Genomic DNA, 24,056 nt, shown 5'->3' on the forward strand with positions numbered 1-24,056 from the left:
GTCTTGTAGGATATGTTTCTGTACCAAAAGGAGCGGTTAGGCTACACAGTTATAGGGCATACATTGAGTGCAATGCCTACCAAAAATTTCGAGGCACTCCAATGTCGCTTGGAAGTGACATGGAGGTCAGGGGGCCTTAACTAAACCGCTTTTTCCATTTATAGCAACTGGGTTTCCTGTGCACTGTTGGCCTAAGCAGTGAATGGAAGGCTTTCCAAAAATTATGAGGAACTGCAATGCACCTTGAAACAGACATGGATTACAGCATACTAAAAACCTTCTACCCATTATTGGGGAGTCAGTCTCCCTTAGTGTTCGCCTATGCATTGAAAAGCAAAAGCTGACTAAAATTATGAGGAAAAGCAATGCCAGTTGGAAGAATGGTGGAGGTCGCAGTAGATTAACAAGACGGTTTTAATGCCCCTGGGAAAAGTGGTGGAGGTCGCAGTAGCTTAACAAGACAGTTTTAATGCCCCTGGGAAAAGTGATGGAGGTCACAGTAGCTTAACAAGATGGCTTGAATGCCCCTTGGAAGAGACGTGGAGGTCGCAGTGGAAGAAAAAGACAATATTAATGCCCCTAGGAAAAGTGGTGGAGGTCGCAGTAGCTTAACAAGACGGTTTTAATGCCCCTGGGAAAAGTGATGGAAGCTGCAGTAGCTTAACAAGACAGTTTTAATGCCCCTGGGAAATGTGGTGGAGGTCGCAGTAGCTTAACAAGATGGTTTTAATGCCCCTGGGAAAAGTGATGAAGGTAGCAGTAGCTTAACAAGACGGTTTTAATGCCCCTTGAAGAATGGTGGAGGTCACAGTGGAATAAAAAGACAATATCAATGCCCCTTGCAAAAGTGGTGGAGGTTGCAGTAGCTTAACAAGACAGTTTTAATGCCCCTTGGAAAAGACGTGGAGGTCGCAGTGGAATAAAAAGACAATATCAATGCCCCTGGGAAAAGTGGTGGAGGTCGCAGTAGCTTATCAAGATGGTTTTAATGCCCCTTGGAAAAGTGGTGGAGGTCGCAGTAGCTTAACAAAACGGTTTCAATGCCCCTTGGAAAGGACGTGGAGGTCGCAGTGGAATAAAAAGACAATATTAATGCCCCTGGGAAAAATGGTGGAGGTCGCAGTAGCTTAACAAGATGGTTTTAATGCCCCTGAACCAGAAGAAAAAAGGATGGCATTTGATAGAGAGGGAGCACACCGAATTATGTATGGAAAAAAGTACAAATTTATTTATTTACAAGCATGTGGACAAAAACAAGATAAAATCATTTAAAAAACACACACAGGGAACCTCAAGTAGTCAGATGCAAGATACCAAGATCATGGGAACACAATTATGGCAATAAAATGATCATGAATAAGTTAATTCATCAATAGTGCGTGATAAATTTTTAGTAGGTCATGATTATAATGACAAAATATATGAGCACACACTATTAACCCCAAAGGATATGTATCTAAAGTTCATGACAATACAATTGGTGGCCAATAAACTGATCAAATTGTGTCACAGAAAATACACAGAGCAGATATAGGCATTATATATAGAGATGTTCATACGCATATGGTTGAAATATATCCATATAATCTCCAAAAGGATAGTATAAAATCCTGAGTGGGAAGTTACATCCTATGATGTCTTATAAATACCATACACTACCCTCTGAAATAGCTTATAGAGAGCCTATATATGCAAGCAAATACCTCATGCAGTTCTATAGGTCTAGATAAAAGTCCATGGATGTGACATAATCTAAGTGACCATAAAAGAAATAATCGGTTTTGATACAATAGGCTGCCACAATATTACCAGCCCGAAATAGAAATGTGAGGTTCCCGTGGCCCATCCCACGCATTCCGCTGCTTAGGGCTACAGCTTCATCAGGGGATAAACTACATGCTTCTAAAAGGTTTATATATGTTTATAGTTACCACTCAATGTTCTCAGCTGTGTTCGTCAAACCGGAAATGCATCATAAGCATGTGATTTGGTTACCAAGGAGACGCTATTGTGCATCGTCAAACAGGAAGTATGTCATGGTCACATGATACGGTTGGTTAGCAACCAGATATACAGACAGGATCATTGTGCATCGTCAAACAGGAAGTATGTCCTGATCACATGATACGGTTTGTTAGCAACCAGATATACAAACAGGGTGGACCGATTCAGACAGCAACGCTGTATATAAGCAAATATACCCAGCCATGTAGAAAAATAAAATAATGTCACTCAGACCTCAAGTCCATACATCGGATTGTTGACAGAATACTGTCCCATGGCAATTATTAATCACGAAAGTGATTAATAAAATGTTAATTATATATCAAATATGACAGCCATAAGTATGATATAAACAATATTGCACATAGATTTTTACACACAGCACAGCATAACGAAATATGCTGTGCTATGCTTAGAGATGCATCTCAAATAGGGGAAAGGGGTTAAATCTCAATTAAATTCGGAGCCCACAAATATATATCACTCATAAGTATGCCCCTAAACACAATAATAATAATAGGTGCTTATGCTTAATTTTACTTTAATAACTCAGACATAGACTATGTGCATAGCACACATCTATATCAAAACAATTACATACACCAAATAACTATGTGTGTTCAGTAGGCACAGACGGCATCGAACTAAATATCACATCCTACTCCCCATAAGAAATCACAATGTAAATATAAAGTCAAATTATGGGTAAAGTATTTTTAGAGTAGGAATAGTATATTTCCTCCCACTCACTAGAACCTTTATGATGATATATATAAGAGATTGATATTGGTACATGTAGACACAAAACTATACTATATTATCAGAGCAAAAGAGAATCCCGTAAATATAGATGACGCATTAACCTGTCTAAAGTGTTCTATTGTAATCATTTCCCAGCAGGGCAAAGATATGGGTTTAGTATTCAACATGCTCTGCTCCAAAATACACCATTGTCCTGAAAGTATAAATGATTACATCGATAATCATGTGGTTGTAAAGAGAGTCCAATAAGGCTAACAATCCTTAGTCCTTAAGAGTATCTGATGAATATATCCAATCCATCGCCATGTCCATTTACAAATCTCATCACGTGGTCCAATTTCATCCAAGGTATCCCGTAAAGAGAAAGTCCTCATTGAGTCCTGTTGGTGACATGGCATCAAGTAGGTAAATCCAACTAGTCTCCAATCGGAGTAATGATTTAGTAATATCCCCTCCACGGATATTTAAATTGACCCGATCCAGACCAATCACTTTTAAACCCCTTGGACTACCACCATGATAGTCCAAAAAATGGGATGCCATGGAAGTCAATTTGATACCTTTTTCTTGGTTGGAGGAGGCACAATTGATGGTAGATAGATGTTTCTGCATTCTCTTCCTCAATTCTAAAGTTGTCTCTCCCACATATACCCTATTACAGGGGAAAATCAAACAATAAATCACATTATAGGTTTTGCAGTTGATGAATTGTTTAAGATTATGTTCTTTTAAATCATGGGGGTTTGTAAAATAATTCTGTGTGGGTATCATATATTGACATATATTACAGGATCCACAAGGGATCAAGCCCTTCCAACTATGGCCCCCAGAGGTCTTTGTAGTGGGTCTAGAGTAATGACTGGTAGTCAGTTGATCCCGTAAATTAGATGCCCTCCGTCTTGTCATGAGGGGGTGATCCTCAATTAGTGGTCTAATTCTGGGATCTACTGTAAGAATTCTCCAATGCTCCCGAATTATATTACCAACCTCCGTCCACTGATTATTGTAATCAGTGATAATTCGGATCCTTTTGTCTGCTTCTTTTGGTCGCCCTTGTAATAATGACATTTGGTCCTGTTGGTTAGCACGTTAAAATGCTTCCGAGATCACTTTCTTGGGGTAACCTTGATCACTAAATCTTTCCGTTAATAATCTCGCTTGTTTTTTCAAATCCGATTTTCTCGTACAGTTACGTCTTGTTCGTAAGAACTGTCCCACCGGAATTTCTTTCTTCAGATGGTATGGGTGGAAACTAGAGAATGTAAGGAGGCTGTTAGTAGCAGTTAGTTTGCGATATAATTCTGTTACAATTTTTCCCCCCTCCATAATGACTTCAAGATCAAGAAAGATTGCCCTGTCAGATGAAATGGTGTATGTCAGAAAAATATTCAAGGTATTCTGATTCAAGGTAGAAAGAAAATCAACAGCATCAGATTTAGTGCCATCCCAAAAGAAAATAATATCATCAATGAACCTGTGCCATCCCCTCACCCTCCTCTGATCCAAGTTTAACGGAAAAACTGCTGTGGTTTCCCACCAACCCAAAAACAGGTTGGCAAGAGCTGGCGCACATTTAGCGCACATAGTCACTCCGGTAACCTGGCAATAGAATGAACGGTCAAAGACGAAATAGTTATGGGTAAGTATGAAATCAAGAAGGTCCACTAGAACTGAGTCATGTATGCTGTCAGATCCAATTTGGCCATCCAGAAAGTACATGACCGCTCGCATTCCATCATTATGGGAAATATTTGTATATAGCGATTCCACATCACAGGTGACTATCAATATATCCTCCGGTAGGTTTAGGTTTCGTATATTTTGAATAAAGTGGGTGCTATCCCTTGTGTAAAATGGCAAATTTAGTACATGTGGCTGTAATTAAAAGTCCACATACTGACTCGCCTTTTTGCAAAGGTTACCCAAACTGGATACGATAGGCCTGCCCGGTGGTGTTGTTATTAGTGTTGAGCCACCCCCGTAGTGTTCGAGTTCGGTTCGGTTCGTCGAACACCCGTGTGTTCGCCGAACTGTTCGTCGAACTGTTCGTCGAACACCTTCGAACACCGTTAAAACCAATGGCAGGCAAACAAAAACACATAGAGACACATAGAAAACACCTTCAAAGGTGTCCAAAAGCTGACAAACTGCTCAGAAGACATAACTAACACATGGAAAGGTGACAAGTACATATAGTCATGCGAAAATAAAAGAGGTGGAGGAGTAAAAGGAGGGGGAGACACAGATATAGGCATGTCATGCCCTTCTAAAATCCAAAAAGTGAGAAGCCGACACGGCCAGTCCGCTCCTGCCCGTGCCACCTCCGTGTCGCCGGGTTTGTGCCAGAGCTGCGGTGAACCCTGACGGCCAGCCCCCCTCTCCCAATACTGGTGCCTGTCCGCTGGTGGGTCGAGCGAGCCCCCCTGTGGTGGAGGCAGCTCTAAGCTTTTTAATTTAAATTGTCTCTCTAATTTGAATGAATACACTTTAAATCCATTTACAAGGATCTATTGGAGGGCAAGTCTCATGCCAGCAGCCGCGGTAATTCCAGCTCCAGTAGCGTCCACTAAAGCTGCTGCAGTTAAAAAGCTTTTATAAGGATCGAGCTCGGCTGTCCACCGCAAGGCATCCTACTGCCAGTCCCAGCCCCTATGCCTTGGGGTGCCTCCTGATGCTCTTCACTAAGTATCCCATGGTCCCGAAGCATTTCCTTTGAAAAAATTAAGTGTCTAAACTACAGGTGGTGTAGCTTGCTTAACAGCCGGGATAATCCGCTGACTAGCAGACACTGCTACTAGGCACAAAGTATTTCCTGGGCTAGATGCAGTTAAAAATTTGTAATTAGATACTCTCGTTGGATGCTGAGAAAGCATTCCATAGAGTCTCCTGGCACGCCATATATGATTCTCTTAAAAAGCTTGGGGTAGGGGTCTAGGGGACCCTTTTATAGCCAAAATCACGGCCCTGTATCGCAATACGTCACCTAGGCTGAAGATAAATGGAACTGTAGCACCCTGAGGGCTCGGTTGCTACAGACGTATTGCACCTCACCCAGAGGTGTGATATCTCACTCTCAGGTAAGGATGGAGTGTGGATCAGGACCCGACACCTGCATGCATTACACCACATTGCCGTGGGGCAGGGCGACCAATATGCCCCTGAGATGGGCACGACAGTCCCTGTCCCTGGCTGGAGTGGGGGGAGGGAACACTGAGGAAGGGGAACCCTGTAGTGCAGGAGCAGGGAGGAAGCAGTTCCTGGGTGCATTGAGAAGGGAGTATAAAAGGTGGGCACCATCTTAGTTCAGTGCAGAGAAGTCTGAGCAGAAGTGGCAGGGAGCAGGGGCTCTGCATGAGCTCTGCTCCGGAGGCGGGCCTAGTAACAGAGGCCCAGGCCTGGAAGAGGGAGAAGGAAGGAAGAGGAGCGGAGATGGCTCCAGGAACGAGGAATGAAGGGATCCGAGGGGTGCGGACGGGCGAGTCGCCACCGCACGCCCGAATCCACCTGCGTGGAGGGGTCAGGCCAAAGGGGGAGACCGGTCCCCGAACTAGTGGAGGCAGGAAACGACCCTCAGCTAGAAACCGGAGGCTCTGACATTTTATGTGGCGCAGCCCCTCGCTACACCCGCTAGGAAGGCACCACATAGGGTCAGGGAAACTGGCGCCAAGTTTACCAAGAGGAGGCCCGAGGCAGCCGGACAGAAGTGTTGGTAAGAAAGGCCAGACAAAGGACACACAAAGGGGGTCCTGTGAAGTGATCCAAAGTTATCTGGGAGTTGTCTGAGCCCCTCACCTGGTGAGCACAGTACGACGTGGGCAGCCGTTACCTGCAGATGTGGTCTGGATAATAAGAACTGTGAGTAAAGGCCCTGGACTGCATCACTGACTCCGTGTCGTTACTGCTGCTGCCCTGCACCATCACCCCCATCCTCCGCATACACTGCCCTGAGGCTATACTCCTCCCGTGGGGAGTTATGCTACGCTCTGCTGCACCCACAACACCAGCCTCAGTGGTCTCCCCTGTAGCGGCGGTTCACTCTGACCGCAATCCACGGGTGGGGTAGTCGGACATTTAAACATCAAAACCACATAAATAGTTCCGCCACTGGTTTGACCGCCCTGAGCCACGGAACCGGGTCGCCGCCACGAAGACTACAACCACCAGAATCCACCAAAAAGGGTCCGGCTCCGGGTGTCCCAAGGCCCAGGGGGTGCATCAGAACATTTTCATCACCTTTCACAATCACCAATGGGACAAGGCAGTGATGTCCTCTTTCCCCTCTCTTATACATCCTAGTGACGGAGCACCTGCTCTCATCAATTCGCCATAACCCCAATATTAGGTGGATTGAGGTGGGAGGCACCGAGTACAAGTGCTCTCTATTTGCTGATGATGTCCTAGTATATATCACTCAATCACATATATCCATCCATGCTGTTATGGCTGAAATAGATCACTTTGTTACATGGTAAAATTTTAAAATCAATGCAGCGAAGTCTGAGGCCCTCGATGTCTCCCTCCCCAAATCCATATAGGATTCCATCCAGTCCAACTTTCCCTTTGCCTGGCCCTCACAGGGTATCAAATACTTAGAAATTCCTATTCATAGAGACCTCTCCCATCTATGTTATCTTAATTTTGGGCCCTTTATTGAACAACTCCATACAGACCACGGTTGGCAAGTTAGAACTGTAAGATTCACTACGTGAACCACTGGTGTTTTGTGGAAAAGCACATGTACACTGCGTTCCAAATTATTATGCAAAAAGTGTTTAGGAGTGATAAGGGAAGAATTTGTTTGTTTGTCAGTTAAACTCATTGATGGTGATGTGTGTCAGGGCTCTTTATATCACTGTAAGCAATTGCAGACACCTGTGCTAATTAGTTTGGCAGGTGTGTCCAATGAAAGGAAAGACTACTTAAGAAGGCTCTCTCACATTATTAAGCAGCCTACATTTTCTGCCAAAATGGGAAAGAAAAAGGATGTGTCGGCTGCTGAGAAGCAACAAATTGTGGAGTGTTTAGGTCAAGGCATGACTACAATCAACATTGTGCGATGATCAGGATGAAGTGTCTTGGCAATCAAGAAGTATGTAGCTGATTCACAGTACACACGTGTGCGTGCTGATAAGGGCAAATTGAGGACTTTTTCCTACAGGCAATTACGTCAGGTTGAAAGAGCAGCGGCAAAAAAGCCTTGTCATAGCAGCAGACAAGTTTTTGAAGCTGCTTGTGCCTCCAACGTCCCCCGAACAACAAGATGCAGGGTCCTTCAGAGGTTTGCAGCTGTGCATGCGCCATTCTGTCGACCTCCTCTATCCACTTCACACAAGCAGAAACGGCTCCAGTGGGCCAAACATTACATGAAGACTGATTTCAAAACTGTTTTGTTCACGGATGAGTGCCGTGCAGCGCTCGGTGGTCCAGATGGATGGAGTGGAGGATGGCTGGTTGATGGACACCCCACGCAAACACGGCTACAGCGCCAACAAGGAGGAGGTGGAGTAATGTTTTGGGCTGGAATCATGGGGAGAGAGATTGTCGGCCCCTTTAGGATCCCTGAAGGTGCTAAAGATGAACTCCATAATATATGTGGATTTTCTCAAACAGCACTTCCTGCCATGGTTCAAGAAGAAGAACCGTGTATTTCACAGCAAGATCATTTTTCTGCATGATAATGCACCATCTCATGCTGCACATAAAACATCTCTGCACATAAAACATCTGCATCTCTGGCTGATATGGGCATAAAAGGGGACAAACTTATGGTGTGACCCCCATGCTCCCCTGACCTCTACCCCATTCAGAACCTTTGGAGCATCATTAAAAGGAGTGTCTATGATGGCGGGAGGCAGTTCACATCTAAGCAACAGCTCTGGGAGGGTATTCTGTCCTCATGCAAAACAATTGAAGCAGAAACCATCCAAAACCTGACAAATTCAATGGACGAGAGAGTTCAGAAGCTCCTTTCGAACAAGGGGTCCTATGTGAAAATGTAACATCACCTAGAATAAAGTTTTGAGTTGAAAACTGTTTGATTTCAGTTTCTAACAACCTGCTAATGCTTATAATTTCAAAAATGACCATTTTTTGGTCTTTATTAAAATGAAAAGGTTGATCGAAAAGTTTGGGGGATCTAAGAGTGTGGCAACCCAGTAGTCATGATTACTTCGAATTCTGACAATATGAGGGTCATGCTGCAGGTAGTGCAGCAAGAAGGCACTTATGTGCCTTGCGCATCTCGGAGCCCAAAATTATTTTCCGGGCTAGATGCAGCTAAAAATTAATTTTTAATTTTAAATCTGGTGAAGCTTTAGTATAGATGGCCTAATAGGATCAGTGCTGCACACTGCTACCAAGCCCAAATTATTTTCCAGTCAAGATACAGATAAACATGATTAGTAATTTGAAAGCTTAAACCGGTTGGTAGGGTGATTTTAACCAATCATCAAGCTTTTACTCTCCCCAGGATGACACAGGGGTAGAAAAGTCATTTCGGATCCATGATTTGTTCATCTTTATGAACGTGAGTCTGTCTATATTATCAGTGGAGAGCGCGTGCGCTTATCTGTCAGCACACCACCAGCAGCGCTGAACACACGTTCAGACAGAACGCTGGCTGCGGGGCATGACAAGATCTCCAAGGCGTAAGTGGCTAGCTCCGGCCATTTATCCAGATTGGAAGCCCAAAAAGAGGAAGGGTCCAGTGACACAGTCGTGGCTTCAATGTTTACTTGGAGATACTCCTGTACCATCGTCTCTAGGCGTTGACTATGTGTCAGACTTCTTGTCTCCTGTGGCCTTGCAAAGGATGGGCTAAAAAGTGGTGAAATGATTCCGCAAAATTGATGTTACCAGCAGATACTGTGGTTCTGTTACGGTTTGAGTGCTGAACACTTGACGGTCCCACGGTTGGCAAGTTGGAACTGTGAGATTCACTACGTGCACCACTGGTATTTTGTGAAAGCACATGTAAGATTCTGCAACAGTCTCTGCTGATACTCCTGCATGCGTGCATCCCTTTCTATGGCAGGAATAATTTCTGCAAATTTACTTTTGTACCGGGGATCTAACAGTGTGGCAACCCAGTAGTCAGGATTATTTCTAATTCTCACATTCGAGGGTCATGTGCAGGTAGTGCAGCAAGAAGGCACTCATGTGTGTTGCGCATCCAGGAGCACCAAGTCCCTGTTGTGTTGGTGGCGAGTTAACAACCATGCTTCCTTCCTCTGTCCTCTCCCCCCAACCTCGCACAACAGAAATGTGATCAAGGTCTCCCTCATCTGATGAGTCTTCCATCAGTTCGTCCTCCACTTCTTCCTGGGCTCTGCACCTTCCTCACTAGTTTGGCTGCTACCATGCGCCCTGGTAAAACCATCTCCCCCACCCTCACATGCCTGCCGCCTGGTGCTGCCGACCGTCTGACTTGCAGATGTTAGCCTTCCGCATACAACTCCTCCTCCTCCTTACTTCCTCCACCTCCTCTGTGCCACCACCTGACTCCGAATTCTGTTTAACATGTGCTCCAGCATGTAAATCACCGGAATAGTCATGCTGATAATGGCATCGTCAGCACTAAACATCTTCGTCGCCATTTCAAAACTGTGCAGAAGGGTGCATAGGTCCCTGATCTGAGACCACTCCTCCAGCGTGATTTGCCCCACCTCTGAATCTCTGTTGGCCCAGGCTATACGTCAGAACGTATTGCACCAGGGCTTGTCGGTGCTGCCACAGTCACTGCAACATGTGCAGAGTTGAATTCCACCGGGTAGGCACATCGCATTTTAGCCGGTGAAGTGGCAGGCCCAACGACTTCTGTAGAGATGTAAGTCGCTGAGCTGCGGGATGCGAACGGCGGAAGTGAGCACACAGCGACCGTGCCCTCTGCAGAAGGCCATCTAGTCTGGGATAGTGGGCTAAAAATTGCTGGACAACCAGGTTCAACACGTGAGCCATACAAGGCACGTGTGTGACATTGCCCCGGCGAAGGGCCGCACCCAGGTTTGCAGCATTGTCGCACACGGCCTTCCCTGGTTTCAGGTCCAGTGGAGACAACCATTCATGAAATTGTTCTCAGAGCTGACCACAACTCCTCAGCTGTGTGACTCACATTTCCCAGACATTTCAATGTAAAAACCGCCTGATGACGTTGAGCCCTACTGCCAGCATAGTAAGGAGGTGTGCAGGATCCCTTCTGCGCAGTTAGAAAGCTTGTGGCATGACCAGACAGGCTTTGGGTGCAGGTGGAAGACCGAGAGGAGGTTGAGGAGGCAGAAGCAGTGGAGGAACTTTGACATAAAGAGGATTGACGCACAACTCGTGGGACGGCAAGACTTGGGCAGCAGCGCCTTGTCCTGCTGTCACCATAGTTACCCAGTGCCCAGTCAGTGACATGTAACGCCCCTGTCCATGCCTACTCGTCCAAGTGTCTGTGGTGAAATGCACCCTGTCACACACAGAGTTTCTCAAAGAAGCGGTGATGTTATGTGCGACATGCTGGTGGAGCGCAGCACACCTTTCTTTGAGAAGTAGTGCCGACTGGGCATCTGGTACTGGGGCACTGCGACGGACATAAGGTCTCGAAAATCCTCTGTGTCCACCAGGCGGAAAGGCAGCATTTCTGTAGCCAAGAGCTTGCAGATGGTGAAATTCAACCTCTTAGCTTTCTCATGGCTAGGAGGAAATGGTCTTTTACTTGTCCACATCTGAGGGACCGAGGGCTGGCTATTGTGCTTAGACGGGGTGATAAGGGTGTCCCCGGCAAACTGCCGGTCTGTGAGGAAGATGCAGGCGGACATGTTAGGTTGCCTTGATCCAAAGGTGGTGCTATCGATGTCGGACAGCGCTCAACACCAGCTGGTGTTACCACCTCCAAAGAAAATGATGACCTGCCAATCACGCTGGCTGTTGCGGGTAAAGAGGTGGCAGGTCTGCGCCCCAAAACAGGTGTGACTGCTGTCCCCCAGTCACAGAGGATGAAGAGGCCGCGGATGCACAAGATATGGCAGACGGTGGTTGGCCCGGCCGGCTAGGCCGCATTGTAGCACACTGAGCTTCCCACTGCAACTTATGCTTCATGTCCATGTGCCTTTCATGCATGAAGTACTCAAACTATGTATTTTTTGGCCTCTACTTAGCTTTTGCTGACAATGTTACAGATAACACGAGTTGGGTTCATCTTTATCGATCTGAAAAAATGCCCAGGCTATGCAAGGCTTAGCACCCATGCGACCTGAAGAGCCACCACGACTTGTGGTGAGAGGCAGAGTTGTGTTTGAGGATGCAGTTGTTGACGTGCTTCCAGTACTACGTCTCTGTCCAGGAAGGCGCAACCTGACCTCGTCGTCACTAGCATCTTCCTCCACCTCCTCTGCTGACCTCATCTCTTGGCTGACTGTGGGTTGACAGTAAGTGGGATCTCCGACCTCATCATCATCACCCTGTGCGTTATCACACCCGTCGTCCTCAGAGCCAACCTGTTCCTGCCCTGACAAAAACTAAAGTTGTCGCTCCAATCAGGTATTTGAGTCTTATCATCGTCTTCCTCATTGTCTCCACCAACAGGAGTTACAGTTTGGGAATGAGGGTCTACATTATGGTCAGAACCTTCTGCGTCTGGTCCTGGATCCGACTCATAAAGATTCTGGGCATCAGTGCAGATCATTTCCTCGTCTGGATTCACAGAAGTGCTGGAGTCGACCTCTGATTCCCAGGCTATAGTATGAGTAAACAGCTCTGCAGACTCAACCATCTGTTCTACCTCATACTCAGACGGGCAGCTGGAGATTTGGGAGCTGTGAGGAAGCAAGTGCGATTTGGGTGACACCTTTGAGGACTGGAGTATTTGTGATGTTGAAGTTGATGTGGAGGAGAGCCCACTTAAAGGAGCACTTGATATCCGTTGAAGCACCTGCTGTTTTTGTGCCTCATCTGGAATTTGTAGCGATTGGCTTGGCCGTAAGAAAGGGATCTTATCACATTGTCCGCTAAAAGAAGTAGACATTTTAGTTTGGCTGGAAGATGGACTTTCTTCTGCAGATGTTACTGTTGCTTTAACACCTACCCCACGGACACAACCTTTTTTCCCCTTCCCAACACGCCTATTTCCCTTTCCACCAGCAGCAGGCCTTTTTCCACTCTTTTTGGTGGTTAACTAATTCACAACTCTGGAGTTGTTTGCACAAAAAAACAATGGATGGTAACCGAGCAGAGCTGAGTGGCCAAACTGTGGTATTAGGCCAAAACTATTGGCTGGGTTAGATGCAGAAAAAAATTCTTTTGAATTTGCAACCTGATGGAGGTCAGTATAGATGGACTAATACAACAAGTCCCACACACAGCTAGAAGCCCAAATATTTTTTCAGAGGTAGATGCAGGAAAAAAATATATTCAGTTTGCAACCTGATGGAGGTCAGTATAGATGGACTAATACAACAAGTCCCACACACAGGTAGAAGCCCAAATATTTTTTCAGAGATACTGTAGATGCAGATAAAAATTAGTTTTAATTTGCAACCTGATGGAGGTCAGTATAGATGGACTAATACAACAAGTCCCACACACAGCTAGAAGCCCAAATATTTTTTCAGAGGTACTGTAGATGCAGATAAAAATTAGTTTTAATTTGCAACCTGATGGAGGTCAGTATAGATGGACTAATAGAGAAAGTCCGACACACTACTAGAAGGCCAAATATTTTTTCAGAGCTAGATGCAGAAAAAAATTATATTCAGTTTGCAACCTGATGGAGGTCAGTATAGATGGACTAATAGAGAAAGTCCGACACACTACTAGAAGGCCAAATATTTTTTCAGAGCTAGATGCAGAAAAAAATTATATTCAGTTTGCAACCTGATGGAGGTCAGTATAGATGGATTAATAGAACAAGACCCACACACAGCTAGAAGCCCAATATTTTTTCAGAGGTAGATGCAGGAAAAAAATATATTCAGTTTGCAACCTGATGGAGGTCAGTATAGATGGACTAATACAACAAGTCCCACACACAGGTAGAAGCCCAAATATTTTTTCAGAGGTACTGTAGATGCAGATAAAAATTAGTTTTAATTTGCAACCTGATGGAGGTCAGTATAGATGGACTAATAGAGAAAGTCCGACACACTACTAGAAGGCCAAATATTTTTTCAGCGGTAGATGCAGAAAAAAATATATTCAGTTTGCAACCTGATGGAGGTCAGTATAGATGGACTAATACAACAAGTCCCACACACAGCTAGAAGCCCAAATATTTTTTCAGAGGTACTGTAGATGCAGATAAAAATTAGTTTTAATTTGCAACCTGATGGAGGTCAGTATAGATGGACTAATAGAGAAAGTCCGACACACTACTAGAAGGCCAAATATTTTTTCAGAGCTAGATGCAGAAAAAAATTATATTCAGTTTGCAACCTGATGGAGATCAGTATAGATGGACTAATAGAGAAAGTCCGACACACTATTAGAAGGCCAAATATTTTTTCAGAGCTAGATGCAGAAAAAAATTATATTCAGTTTGCAACCTGATGGAGGTCAGTATAGATGGATTAATAGAACAAGACCCACACACAGCTAGAAGCCCAATATTTTTTCAGAGGTAGATGCAGGAAAAAAATATATTCAGTTTGCAACCTGATGGAGGTCAGTATAGATGGACTAATACAACAAGTCCCACACACAGGTAGAAGCCCAAATATTTTTTCAGAGGTACTGTAGATGCAGATAAAAATTAGTTTTAATTTGCAACCTGATGGAGGTCAGTATAGATGGACTAATACAACAAGTCCCACACACAGCTAGAAGCCCAAATATTTTTTCAGAGGTACTGTAGATGCAGATAAAAATTAGTTTTAATTTGCAACCTGATGGAGGTCAGTATAGATGGACTAATAGAGAAAGTCCGACACACTACTAGAAGGCAAAATATTTTTTCAGAGCTAGATGCAGAAAAAAATTATATTCAGTTTGCAACCTGATGGAGGTCAGTATAGATGGACTAATAGAGAAAGTCCGACACACTACTAGAAGGCCAAATATTTTTTCAGAGCTAGATGCAGAAAAAAATTATATTCAGTTTGCAACCTGATGGAGGTCAGTATAGATGGATTAATAGAACAAGACCCACACACAGCTAGAAGCCCAATATTTTTTCAGAGGTAGATGCAGGAAAAAAATATATTCAGATTGCAACCTGATGGAGGTCAGTATAGATGGACTAATACAACAAGTCCCACACACAGCTAGAAGCCCAAATATTTTTTCAGAGGTACTGTAGATGCAGATAAAAATTAGTTTTAATTTGCAACCTGATGGAGGTCAGTATAGATGGACTAATAAAGAAAGTCCGACACACTACTAGAAGGCCAAATATTTTTTCAGAGGTAGATGCAGAAAAAAATATATTCAGTTTGCAACCTGATGGAGGTCAGTATAGATGGACTAATACAACAAGTCCCAAACACAGCTAGAAGCCCAAATATTTTTTCAGAGGTACTGTAGATGCAGATAAAAATTAGTTTTAATTTGCAACCTGATGGAGGTCAGTATAGATGGACTAATAGAGAAAGTCCGACACACTACTAGAAGGCCAAATATTTTTTCAGAGCTAGATGCAGAAAAAAAATATATTCAGTTTGCAACCTGATGGAGGTCAGTATAGATGGACTAATAGAGAAAGTCCGACACACTACTAGAAGGCCAAATATTTTTTCAGAGCTAGATGCAGAAAAAAATTATATTCAGTTTGCAACCTGATGGAGGTCAGTATAGATGGATTAATAGAACAAGACCCACACACAGCTAGAAGCCCAATATTTTTTCAGAGGTAGATGCAGGAAAAAAATATATTCAGATTGCAACCTGATGGAGGTCAGTATAGATGGACTAATACAACAAGTCCCACACACAGCTAGAAGCCCAAATATTTTTTCAGAGGTACTGTAGATGCAGATAAAAATTAGTTTTAATTTGCAACCTGATGGAGGTCAGTATAGATGGACTAATAAAGAAAGTCCGACACACTACTAGAAGGCCAAATATTTTTTCAGAGGTAGATGCAGAAAAAAATATATTCAGTTTGCAACCTGATGGAGGTCAGTATAGATGGACTAATACAACAAGTCCCACACACAGCTAGAAGCCCAAATATTTTTTCAGAGGTACTGTAGATGCAGATAAAAATTAGTTTTAATTTGCAACCTGATGGAGGTCAGTATAGATGGACTAATAGAGAAAGTCCGACACACTACTAGAAGGCCAAATATTTTTTCAGAGCTAGATGCAGAAAAAAAATATATTCAGTTTGCAACCTGATGGAGGTCAGTATAGATGGACTAATAGAGAAAGTCCGACACACTACTAGAAGGCCAAATATTTTTTCAGAGCTAGATGCAGAAAAAAATTATATTCAGTTTGCAACCTGATGGAGGTCAGTATAGATGGATTAATAGAACAAGACCCACACACAGCTAGAAGCCCAATATTTTTTCAGAGGTAGATGCAGGAAAAAAATATATTCAGTTTGCAACCTGATGGAGGTCAGTATAGATGGACTAATACAACAAGTCCCACACACAGGTAGAAGCCCAAATATTTTTTCAGAGGTACTGTAGATGCAGATAAAAATTAGTTTTAATTTGCAACCTGATGGAGGTCAGTATAGATGGACTAATAGAATGATGCTATGCCCAAAAGACTTTACTTCACTAGGTGCAGTAAAAAAATTGGTATTCTATACACAGGTGGTATATCTTGCAACACAGATAGGCTACTCCACTGACTAACACACTCTGCAATAGGCCAAAAAGGATTAGCTTTGCTAGATTCAGCCAAATGCTGTGAAAAAAACTTGCACAGCACTGGCACAGACCTGCCTGGCAAAAACTGATAGGAACTGATGTAACCTAGTCCTGAAAAGGACTCCAATTACAATTAGTCTTTACTCCCACAACCTATCTATTTAAGAGCACAGACCTCCCTGATAAAAGTCGTAGGAAATGCTGTAACCTAGTCCTTAAAAGGACTGCAATCACAACTATTCCCTACTCCCAAGCTATCTGTATATTTGTGCGAAAATTGGCTTGAAATTAACAAGGTATAGCGCACACAGCAACAGCGGTGCCCTCTATCACGCAGCTGCAGCAGTGAGAAAATGGTGGCGACGGGGAAAATGGCTTGGTCTTATAGGGCAAGGACATGTGACATACACTGCCAATGACACATGCCCTTGTTTGTGTGAAAAAAAGCACTTCGCTCCGTGTGTGTGCGCTGCTGATAGGCTGACAGATTGCACCTCCCCACTGCAAATGCGGGAAAGAGAAAAAAAAATGGAGATCTTCATTGTTCCTGCAGAGATCCATCCCCTGCCCCTCCCCCCACCCCGCTGTACACTCAAACTGCGTATTAACATTAATTTTCATCATTACTGAGAAAAAATCCAGTTATGATTTTGGTGCACGAACAGTTATCGAACATAACCTCGAACAGCCGAATTTTTCTCAAATTGTTCGTGTTCGCCGAACGGCTCGAACACCGTCCAAAACAGCTCGAATTTGAGATTGGCGAACAGTTCGAGTAGAACAACACTCATCTCTAGTTGTTATATTCTTATGTACCTTTGGAAGTAGGTATAGCGTTGGGACCACAGGCTTCGTTACCCAGATGAATTCTTTCTCTCTTTGATTAATTGCACCATATCTGAGGGCGGCTTCCAGAATTCTAAAAAGTTTTTCCTGATAGACAAAGGTTGGGTCAGAGGGTAATTTGGTATAAAACTGGTCATTAGATAACTGTCTCCAGGCCTCATCCAGGTACATAGTTGATGACCAAAGGACGACATTTCCCCCTTTGTCTGCTTCTTTGATGATGAACTCAGGGTTCTTTTAAGATTGCGTATAGCTGTAATTTCCTGTCCTGTCAATTTTTTGTTTTTGGCTGTATTCGGCTTTAAATTATTAATGTCTCTCTTGACCGACTCAAAAAAGAGGTTGACTGCTGGTAATGTTGTAAGTGGAAGGGTTTTGGTGGATTTATTACGATGCGGGAACATCACCCTACCTGTTTTCGGTCCATTGTCCGCCAGCAAGTCCAAAAGATCCCATATGGTTCTTTGTTCCATCTCAGGCAAGGTCTCCAAAGTTGCTGGTCAATGGCAAATTACAGAAAAAGTCAATTTATGACAGAATAAATACAAGTCCTTAATCATGGTGAATTTATCCAGATGTTTCATGGGGCAAAAGGTAAGTCCACGTTCCAATACAGATTTTTCAATAGGGGTAAGTATGTGATTTGAAAGGTTGATAACCTGCAGTTTGTTATTGATAGAAGCCGCAGGACTAGTAGTTGCTGGGGACATGGGCATATATATATCCTCTAATATCTGGGGGATCTCTTGCCCCTGCCCTTTCCCCGTCCCTTCTCGCCTTTCAAATTCAAAAGTCAACCTGCCCCTACCCCTCTTCCCTCCCCTACGGACTAGCTTTCGGGGTCGCTGCCCGACCCTAAAAAATTACTACTGTCATCTGAGGGATCTGTGGATACATCAGATCGAGTTGGTCCTTTAGGTGGTGTTTTTTTTTTTAGGTTATGTGGATTCCCTTTATGTCTCCATCTGAACGCTTTTTTAGCTTCAAAATAAGTCTTATCCCATTGGAATTTCCTTTTCTTTTCATCTATGACTGTGACATCATATTCATCTAGACTAATTTTCAATTTTGTGAGAAAAGGTGTAACCACGTTTTCTTTCTCAAAATCAGATAATTTCTGTTCTAAAATTTTAATTTTTTATTTTGTCTCAATCAATATCGCCCGATCATGTTCAAGGAGCATATTAATAATAATTCTAGAACATTGGAGTAGCCCCTGTTCCCAGGTGTTTTGAAATTGAGCTGAAGGTTCCCATGCAGGAAATATTTGAACCCTCAGACCACATGGGACAATAGAGGCTTTAATATATTCCTCCAATGTTCGTATGTTCCACCAAACCCAGATACCCTTCTTTTGGGCTACCGTTAATTCCCTAGAGACCACTGCAAGCCCAGTCTCAGTTGTAGCAGTAGGTATAGTATCAGAAAAGGGACCAGCACTGCCACGTGGGAGCGACGCCTGAGCAAGGCCCGAGCTGTCAGCAATACGGGTGAGAACAGAACGTTACATTCAGGGACGTGGGCCACAACGCAGCTACATGCAGCAAGGCCAAAGAGTATAGTGAGAAGGGAAGGCCTACAACTTCACCTGGCAAGGAGGACTCTATGTTTGCTTCCAGGCTGACCGGTCTCTTACTTCTAGCCAGTACTCCGGTCCAGGCCTGTCTAATTTCCATCAGTAAAGACCCTGGGACTGCACTATACTGACTCTGTGGTTATTACTGCAATACAACACCCTGCACAACCACCAACATCCACACACTGCCCTGAAGCTAACTCTTCCTGTGGGGAGTCGTACCATCCTTGCTGCAAAACCACCAGCTTCAGAGGACTGTTCTGCAGCGGCAGTCCCCTTCAGCCGCGTTCCACAGGTGGCGTAGTCGGACTCTTTAATAAAACCCATATACAATTCCCCTTGGATTGACCACCCTGGGCCACGGACTGGGTCACCGCCACTGTGACTACAACCCCCAGCATCTACCGGCCTGGCACCGGGTACCACATGGCCCAGGGGGCGCATCACAAGTGCAAGCATGCAGCCTGCCACCCACCCACCCCCAAGCTGCGATACCATATGGCTAGCTTGCACTTAAAATGGGGCCTTTTAGTTTGGAGGAGGCCGAAGCCGGCCACTACCTCATGGCTGCTTTGGTAGCGAGGTATCCATGATTGGTCAACAGCCGCCATGGGGCAGCCGGGTGTCCATACTTCGTCCCCAGCCGCTCCGCGGCCGGGTGTCCACACACGGTCCCCAGCCACCTGGGGCCGGCCGGTTGTCCATAAACGGTCCCTAGCCGCCCCTATTTCTCCTTGGAAGTTCCCCACACACTTTTCTTAGCATGGCCTGCTTTAGGGCAGCATTGTACGAGCCCACCAGAGAACCAGACTTCTCCGGTGGGCCCTGGCTCCTCCATCAGGGGAGTTGAGAGTGCCAAGGTGAGGAGCATGATGATGATGATAGAAGTTAGCATCTGATTTGTTTTCTTGGAATGCAAGCGTAAGTGTGCAACCTCCCACCCACCCACCCCAAGGCTGCAATACCATACTGCTAGCTTGCACTTGAAATGGGGCCTTTTAGTTTGGAGGAGGCCAAAGCTGGCCACTACCTCATGGCTGCTTTGACAGCGAGGTATCCATACTCAGTCCCCAGCCGCCCGGCGGCCAGGTGTCCATGCTCGGTCCCCAGCCGCCAGGCGGCGGCCGGGTGTCCACACGCGGTCCCCAGCCAGCTTGGGGCGGCCGGGTGTCCATAAACGGTCCCCAGATGCCCCTATTTCTCCTTGGGAATTCCCCCCACACTTTGCTTAGCCTGGCCTTCTTTAGGGCAGCATTGGACGAGCCCACCAGAGAACCAGACTCCTCCGGTGGGCCCTGGCTTCTCCATCAGGGGAGTTGAGAGTGCCAAGGTGAGGAGCATGATTATGATGATAGAAGTTAGCGTCTGCTTTGTTTTCTTGGAATGCAAGTGCATGTATGTAGCAGCGGCTAGGCCTGAGGTGGTCAGGGTTTTGGCGCATATCCTACCTCCTCCGAAGATTGCTGGATGTTTTCCTGCTACTATCTCAGTTCTTTGACTCCTGTTAAAACAAAGCTTCAAGTGATGAATGATGGATGAGGTGGTGACAAAGGAGAAAGAGCATGAGGAACAGGGACCATTCACATCAATATCAGCCAGTCAACCACACATGTCTTGTAGGATATGTTTCTCTACCAAAAGGAGTGGTTAGGCTACACAGTTATAGGGCGTACATTGAGTGCAATGCCTACCAAAAATTTCGAGGCACTCCAATGTTGCTTGGAAGTGACATGGAGGTCAGGGGACCTTAACTAAACCGCTTTTTCCATTTATAGCAACTGGGTTTCCTGTGCACTGTTGGCCTAAGCAGTGAATGGAAGGCTTTCCAAAAATTATGAGGAACTGCAATGCACCTTGAAACAGACATGGATTACAGCATACTAAAAACCTTCTACCCATTATTGGGGAGTCAGTCTCCCTTAGTGTTCGCCTATGCATTGAAAAGCAAAAGCTGACTAAAATTATGAGGAAAAGCAATGCCAGTTGGAAGAATGGTGGAGGTCGCAGTAGATTAACAAGACGGTTTTAATGCCCCTGGGAAAAGTGGTGGAGGTCGCAGTAGCTTAACAAGACGATTTTAATGCCCTTTGGAAGAATGGTGGAGGTCGCAGTGGAATAAAAAGACAATATCAATGCCCCTGGGAAAAGTGGTGGAGGTCGCAGTAGCTTAACAAGACAGTTTTAATGCCCCTGGGAAAAGTGATGGAGGTCACAGTAGCTTAACAAGATGGCTTGAATGCCCCTTGGAAGAGACGTGGAGGTCGCAGTGGAAGAAAAAGACAATATTAATACCCCTAGGAAAAGTGGTGGAGGTCGCAATAGCTTAACAAGACGGTTTTAATGCCCCTGGGAAAAGTGATGGAAGTTGCAGTAGCTTAACAAGACAGTTTTAATGCCCCTGGGAAATGTGGTGGAGGTCGCAGTAGCTTAACAAGACTGTTTTAATGCCCCTTGAAAAATGGTGGAGGTCGAAGTGGAATAAAAATACAATATCAATGCCCCTTGGAAAAGTGGTGGAGGTTGCAGTAGCTTAACAAGACTGTTTCAATGCCCCTTGGAAGAGACGTGGAGGTCACAGTGGAAAAAAAAGACAATATCAATGCCCCTGGGAAAATTGGTGGAGGTCGCAGTAGCTTAACAAGACGGTTTTAATGCCCCTGGGAAAGGAGGTGGAGGTTGCAGTAGCTTAACAAGATGGTTTTAATGCCCCTGGGAAAAGTGATGAAGGTAGCAGTAGCTTAACAAGACGGTTTTAATGCCCCTTGAATAATGGTGGAGGTCGCAGTGGAATAAAAAGACAATATCAATGCCCCTTGCAAAAGTGGTGGAGGTTGCAGTAGCTTAGCAAGACAGTTTTAATGCCCCTTGGAAGAGACGTGGAGGTCGCAGTGGAATAAAAAGACAATATCAATGCCCCTGGGAAAAGTGGTGGAGGTCGCAGTAGCTTATCAAGATGGTTTTAATGCCCCTTGGAAAAGTGGTGGAGGTCGCAGTAGCTTAACAAAATGGTTTCAATGCCCCTTGGAAAGGACGTGGAGGTCGCAGTGGAATAAAAAGACAATATTAATGCCCCTGGGAAAAATGGTGGAGGTCGCAGTAGCTTAACAAAACAGTTTTAATGCCCCTTGGAAGAGACGTGGAGGTCGCAGTGGAATATAAAGACAATATCAATGCCCCTGGGAAAAGTGGTGGAGGTCACAGTAGCTTAACTAGACAGTTTTAATGCCCCTTGGAAGAATGGTGGAGGTCGCAGTAGCTTAACAAGATGGTTTTAATGCCCCTGAACCAGAAGAAAAAAGGATGGCATTTGATAGAGAGGGAGCACACCGAATTATGTATGGAAAAAAGTACAAATTTATTTATTTACAAGCATGTGGACAAAAACAAGATAAAATCATTTAAAAAACACACACAGGGAACCTCAAGTAGTCAGATGCAAGATTCCAAGATCATGGGAACACAATTATGGCAATAAAATGATCATGAATAAGTTAATTCATCAATCGTGCGTGATAAATTTTTAGTAGGTTATGATTATAATGACAAAATATATGAGCACACACTATTAACCCCAAAGGATATGTATCTAAAGTTCATGACAATACAATTGGTGGCCAATAAACTGATCAAATTGTGTCACAGAAAATACACAGAGCAGATATAGGCATTATATATAGAGATATTCATACGCATATGGTTGAAATATATCCATATAATCTCCAAAAGGATAGTATAAAATCCTGAGTGGGAAGTTACATCCTATGATGTCTTATAAATACCATACACTACCCTCTGAAATAGCTTATAGAGAGCCTATATATGCAAGCAAATACCTCATGCAGTTCTATAGGTCTAGATAAAAGTCCATGGATGTGACATAATCTAAGTGACCATAAAAGAAATAATGGGTTTTGATGCAATAGCCTGCCACAATATTACCAGCCCCAAATAGAAATGTGAGGTTCCCGTGGCCCATCCCACGCATTCCGCTGCTTAGGGCTACAGCTTCATCAGGGGATAAACTACATGCTTCTAAAAGGTTTATATATGTTTATAGTTACCACTCAATGTTCTCAGCTGTGTTCGCCAAACCGGAAATGCATCATAAGCATGTGATTTGGTTACCAAGGAGACGCTATTGTGCATCGTCAAACAGGAAGTATGTCATGGTCACATGATACGGTTGGTTAGCAACCAGATATACAGACAGGATCATTGTGCATCGTTAAACAGGAAGTATGTCCTGATCACATGATACGGTTGGTTAGCAACCAGATCTACAAACAGGGTGGACCGATTCAGACAGCAACGCTGTATATAAGCAAATATACCCAGCCATGTAGAAAAATTAAATAATGTCACTCAGACCTCAAGTCCATACATCGGATTGTTGACAGAATACTGTCCCATGGCAATTATTAATCACGAAAGTGATTAATAAAATGTTAATTATATATCAAATATGACAGCCATAAGTATGATATAAACAATATTGCACATAGATTTTTACACACAGCACAGCATAACTAAATATGCTGTGCTATGCTTAGAGATGCATCTCAAATAGGGGAAAGGGGTTAAATCTCAATTAAATTCGGAGCCCACAAATATATATCACTCATAAGTATGCCCCTAAACACAATAATAATAATAGGTGCTTATGCTTAATTTTACTTTAATAACTCAGACATAGACTATGTGCATAGCACACATCTATATCGAAACAATTACATACACCAAATAACTATGTGTGTTCAGTAGGCACAGACGGCATCGAACTAAATATCACATCCTACTCCCCAAAAGAAATCACAATGTAAATATAAGGTCAAATTATGGGTAAAGTATTTTTAGAGTAGGAATAGTATATTTCCTCCCCCTCATTAGAACCTTTATGATGATATATATAAGAGATTGATATTGGTACATGTAGACACAAAACTATACTATATTATCAGAGCAAAAGAGAATCCCGTAAATATAGATGACGCATTAACCTGTCTAAAGTGTTCTATTGTAATCATTTCCCAGCAGGGCAAAGATATGGGTTTAGTATTCAACATGCTCTGCTCCAA

At 44.0% G+C, this 24,056-nt stretch overlaps 1 long non-coding RNA gene across 1 annotated transcript; it reads right to left on the reverse strand.

Moving 5' to 3' along the window:
* Nucleotides 1-1,511: 1,511 nt before the first annotated feature.
* Nucleotides 1,512-23,128, reverse strand: LOC141198868 (uncharacterized). The gene is made up of 3 exons (XR_012270637.1): nucleotides 23,043-23,128; nucleotides 3,754-4,018; nucleotides 1,512-3,418 (listed from the first exon to the last, which is right to left on the reverse strand). It is a non-coding gene; the product is annotated as an uncharacterized lncRNA (long non-coding RNA).
* Between the last annotated feature and the right edge of the window lie 928 nt (nucleotides 23,129-24,056).

The sequence above is a fragment of the Phyllobates terribilis genome, unplaced genomic scaffold (assembly GCF_046119375.1).
Source record: "Phyllobates terribilis strain yellow unplaced genomic scaffold, ASM4611937v1 Scaffold_107__1_contigs__length_5663174, whole genome shotgun sequence".
Taxonomy (NCBI): domain Eukaryota; kingdom Metazoa; phylum Chordata; class Amphibia; order Anura; family Dendrobatidae; genus Phyllobates; species Phyllobates terribilis.